This window comes from Schistocerca piceifrons, unplaced genomic scaffold (genome assembly GCF_021461385.2).
Source record: "Schistocerca piceifrons isolate TAMUIC-IGC-003096 unplaced genomic scaffold, iqSchPice1.1 HiC_scaffold_312, whole genome shotgun sequence".
NCBI classification, from domain to species: domain Eukaryota; kingdom Metazoa; phylum Arthropoda; class Insecta; order Orthoptera; family Acrididae; genus Schistocerca; species Schistocerca piceifrons.
In genome coordinates, this window is record NW_025728529.1 from 152501 (window position 1) to 157500 (window position 5000).

A 5000-nucleotide genomic window follows, 5' to 3' on the forward strand; every position below is an offset into this window, starting at 1 on the left:
ACGCGAGCTTATGACTCGCGCTTACTGGGAATTCCTCGTTCATGGGGAACAATTGCAAGCCCCAATCCCTAGCACGAAGGAGGTTCAGCGGGTTACCCCGACCTTTCGGCCTAGGAAGACACGCTGATTCCTTCAGTGTAGCGCGCGTGCGGCCCAGAACATCTAAGGGCATCACAGACCTGTTATTGCTCAATCTCGTGCGGCTAGAAGCCGCCTGTCCCTCTAAGAAGAAAAGTAATCGCTGACAGCACGAAGGATGTCACGCGACTAGTTAGCAGGCTAGAGTCTCGTTCGTTATCGGAATTAACCAGACAAATCGCTCCACCAACTAAGAACGGCCATGCACCACCACCCACCGAATCAAGAAAGAGCTATCAATCTGTCAATCCTTCCGGTGTCCGGGCCTGGTGAGGTTTCCCGTGTTGAGTCAAATTAAGCCGCAGGCTCCACTCCTGGTGGTGCCCTTCCGTCAATTCCTTTAAGTTTCAGCTTTGCAACCATACTTCCCCCGGAACCCAAAAGCTTTGGTTTCCCGGAGGCTGCCCGCCGAGTCATCGGAGGAACTGCGGCGGATCGCTGGCTGGCATCGTTTATGGTTAGAACTAGGGCGGTATCTGATCGCCTTCGAACCTCTAACTTTCGTTCTTGATTAATGAAAACATACTTGGCAAATGCTTTCGCTTCTGTTCGTCTTGCGACGATCCAAGAATTTCACCTCTAACGTCGCAATACGAATGCCCCCGCCTGTCCCTATTAATCATTACCTCGGGTTCCGAAAACCAACAAAATAGAACCGAGGTCCTATTCCATTATTCCATGCACACAGTATTCAGGCGGGCTTGCCTGCTTTAAGCACTCTAATTTGTTCAAAGTAAACGTGCCGGCCCACCGAGACACTCAATAAAGAGCACCCTGGTAGGATTTCAACGGGGTCCGCCTCGGGACGCACGAGCACGCACGGGGCGGTCGCACGCCTTCGGCTCGCCCCACCGGCAGGACGTCCCACGATACATGCCAGTTAAACACCGACGGGCGGTGAACCAACAGCGTGGGACACAAATCCAACTACGAGCTTTTTAACCGCAACAACTTTAATATACGCTATTGGAGCTGGAATTACCGCGGCTGCTGGCACCAGACTTGCCCTCCAATAGATACTCGTTAAAGGATTTAAAGTGTACTCATTCCGATTACGGGGCCTCGGATGAGTCCCGTATCGTTATTTTTCGTCACTACCTCCCCGTGCCGGGAGTGGGTAATTTGCGCGCCTGCTGCCTTCCTTGGATGTGGTAGCCGTTTCTCAGGCTCCCTCTCCGGAATCGAACCCTGATTCCCCGTTACCCGTTACAACCATGGTAGGCGCAGAACCTACCATCGACAGTTGATAAGGCAGACATTTGAAAGATGCGTCGCCGGTACGAGGACCGTGCGATCAGCCCAAAGTTATTCAGAGTCACCAAGGCAAACGGACCGGACGAGCCGACCGATTGGTTTTGATCTAATAAAAGCGTCCCTTCCATCTCTGGTCGGGACTCTGTTTGCATGTATTAGCTCTAGAATTACCACAGTTATCCAAGTAACGTGGGTACGATCTAAGGAACCATAACTGATTTAATGAGCCATTCGCGGTTTCACCTTAATGCGGCTTGTACTGAGACATGCATGGCTTAATCTTTGAGACAAGCATATGACTACTGGCAGGATCAACCAGGGAGCTGCGTCAACTAGAGCTGAGCAGCCGGCCGCCCGGGAGTGTGTCCCGGGGGCCCGCGCGAACACGCAAGCGTCCGCTCAATCATTCTGCAAACAGGAGGAGGCTGAGCTCCCCTGCACAATACACCTCGAAACCCTCTCAGGTCCCGGCGGCGCGCAGCGCCGTCCCAAGTACTTGGTCGGGTTCGAGAGAGGCGCAATCGCCCGGAGTTAGGCGAGTAGACGCTTTCGGTGCGACCACCCGTGCTCCCAACTGAGCTTGCCGCTGCCGACAGAGGCCCGGGAGCGTGCTGTCGTGGCATTGCCGGCGGGAGACAACACGCGCCACCTACGGTGACCGGCAGCTCCAACGCCAGCGCCACAGAAGGACAAAAGCCCCACTTGGGTGCCGAAGCGAACTCTCCCAGCACAGCGCACGCGCCAACACATCCGCACAGCTGCGATACAAACCACCAGCGAGAACCGCTGGGGCGACCGAGCAGCAGACGGCGTCGCGGCGCCGAGCGCCGGGCGGCAGCGCATCCTCAACGCACACAGTCCTCAATCGGACCAGCACACTGAAGATGTCCACCGCGCTTCGCACCGGGCCCGCGAGGACCTACTTTGGCCGCACGGCGCCGCGCGCAGGGTGCGCCGGCGCGCAGCTGCGACGCCTGCCGCGTCCGTCGGCCGGCGCGCCTGCCACTGGCCGCCCCCACCAGCCGGCTGTAGCGCGTGCGCCCACGCACCGCGCGGCCAGCACGCCGGGAGGCGCCCCCTCACCGGCCGGGGACGGTCCCACCCAGCCACCGCCGCGTATCGCTTCACACCCAGATGCCGTTCAGTTTCGTCGGCATGGTGGGTATCGCTGGAACAACCGGTTAGTACCTCAACCTATCGTCGCCATCACCGATTCACCCCTAGCGAGAACAACCGCACCACAACAGGTTACCATTTGTTCATTTGCGTAACTTCACCAGAAAACGCAGGCGTCCATCGCCATTTGCAACTTCCACGATTATTGCATGCCTGTGTCAGGTGTCACGCCACACTACGTCTGCCCACATACACGCAACAAAATGTGCACGCCTAGACAATACGTGGAAGGTGGCCCCCGTACGTATGCGATGTCCATTGCTCGAACGACTGTCAACCGGCCTCTGTAGCATGTCGCAGATATGGAACGCGGTGCACCATGCCATCACGGTGTGTGAGGAGAGACGACTAGGTCCGAATACATCAACAGACAGCTCATGCTGATCGCCATCCACGGCGTCCGTTCCTCCCACACGTCTCTATGGCGTACCACACTGCAATCCAGCTCTCATAGGGAGACGACACGTAGCTGCGTGCACAATATTTGCACTGTATGGTCCGCCGTTTTTGGGCGCAGTCGTTGTACGGTCACACATGTGCCACGATGTATCATTCAGTACATAAGGACGAATGTGCAGTACAGATTGTGGTTTACGCGTACGACATTAGCGGACAGTTGACACAGGCCGCACCACAACGTAGCCTGAGTACGTCGCATGCGGAGGGCATTGAACATGCAAAGTTCTCACCAACCAGCTTGCGAAGGCAGGGGGCAAGGTGGGGACGTGGGGAGGGGCGGCATGTACGTCCTGCTGCCATCCACATTACAGTGTACAGCAGGAGCATGTGGAAAGTGAGCAAGACTTGCAAGGTGTTTAACATGAAGCGATACACAGGGGAGCGGGGAGTGCGAGTAGCGAACTATATTGCGAGGGTTGCGGGTGGGCAACACTACACTAATTGAACGAGTCGTATAACAATTACAGAGCAGGTTTAGGCGACAACGTGGGTTACGTTAGGCGACAACGTGGGTTAGGTTAAGGCACGACGTGGGTTAGGTTAAGGCACGACATGGGTTAGGTTAAGGCACAACATGGGTTAGGTTAAGGCACAACATGGGTTAGGTTAAGGCACAACATGGGTTAGGTTAAGGCACAACATGGGTTAGGTTAAGGCACAACATGGGTTAGGTTAAGGCACAACATGGGTTAGGTTAAGGCACAACATGGGTTAGGTTAAGGCACAACATGGGTTAGGTTAAGGCACAACATGGGTTAGGTTAAGGCACAACATGGGTTAGGTTAAGGCACAACATGGGTTAGGTTAAGGCACAACATAGGTTAGGTTAAGGCACAACATAGGTTAGGTTAAGGCACAACATGGGTTAGGTTAAGGCACAACATGGGTTAGGTTAAGGCACAACATGGGTTAGGTTAAGGCACAACATGGGTTAGGTTAAGGCACAACATGGGTTAGGTTAAGGCACAACATGGGTTAGGTTAAGGCACAACATGGGTTAGGTTAAGGCACAACATGGGTTAGGTTAAGGCACAACATGGGTTAGGTTAAGGCACAACATGGGTTAGGTTAAGGCACAACATGGGTTAGGTTAAGGCACAACATGGGTTAGGTTAAGGCACAACATGGGTTAGGTTAAGGCACAACATGGGTTAGGTTAAGGCACAACATGGGTTAGGTTAAGGCACAACATGGGTTAGGTTAAGGCACAACATGGGTTAGGTTAAGGCACAACATGGGTTAGGTTAAGGCACAACATGGGTTAGGTTAAGGCACAACATGGGTTAGGTTAAGGCACAACATGGGTTAGGTTAAGGCACAACATGGGTTAGGTTAAGGCACAACATGGGTTAGGTTAAGGCACAACATGGGTTAGGTTAAGGCACAACATGGGTTAGGTTAAGGCACAACATAGGTTAGGTTAAGGCACAACATAGGTTAGGTTAAGGCACAACATAGGTTAGGTTAAGGCACAACATAGGTTAGGTTAAGGCACAACATAGGTTAGGTTAAGGCACAACATAGGTTAGGTTAAGGCACAACATAGGTTAGGTTAAGGCACAACATAGGTTAGGTTAAGGCACAACATAGGTTAGGTTAAGGTACAACATAGGTTAGGTTAAGGTACAACATAGGTTAGGTTAAGGTACAACATAGGTTAGGTTAAGGTACAACATAGGTTAGGTTAAGGTACAACATAGGTTAGGTTAGGTTAGGTTACACGTTGTTGTAAGGAAAGGTGTAGGGGGGGGCGGGGGCGGCAGGTTCGTTGATAGTGATTATAGTAAGTGAATGCTTGTGACATGATCAGATTTGTCACGTCAGGATGCACCTTTGGCTTATTAGAGGCGGCGCTCCAATTCTATGCTTGTGTCAGACCTGTGTCTTTGACTCATGTCATTGTTTGTGCGCTGTGACAGGAGGTACTATTGTGATGTTGGGTGCACCGTTGTATAGGACATGTGTGGGTGTTG

General features: G+C 53.0%; 1 non-coding gene across 1 annotated transcript in view; it reads right to left on the reverse strand.

Annotated features, from left to right (window-relative positions):
• LOC124745018 overlaps positions 1–1714 on the reverse strand; it is a 1909-nt gene extending 195 nt beyond the window's left edge. Inside the window, exon 1 of the ribosomal RNA XR_007010972.1 lies at positions 1–1714. This exon is cut by the window's left edge and continues 195 nt beyond it. This is a non-coding gene — a ribosomal RNA (small subunit ribosomal RNA).
• Between the last annotated feature and the right edge of the window lie 3286 nt (positions 1715–5000).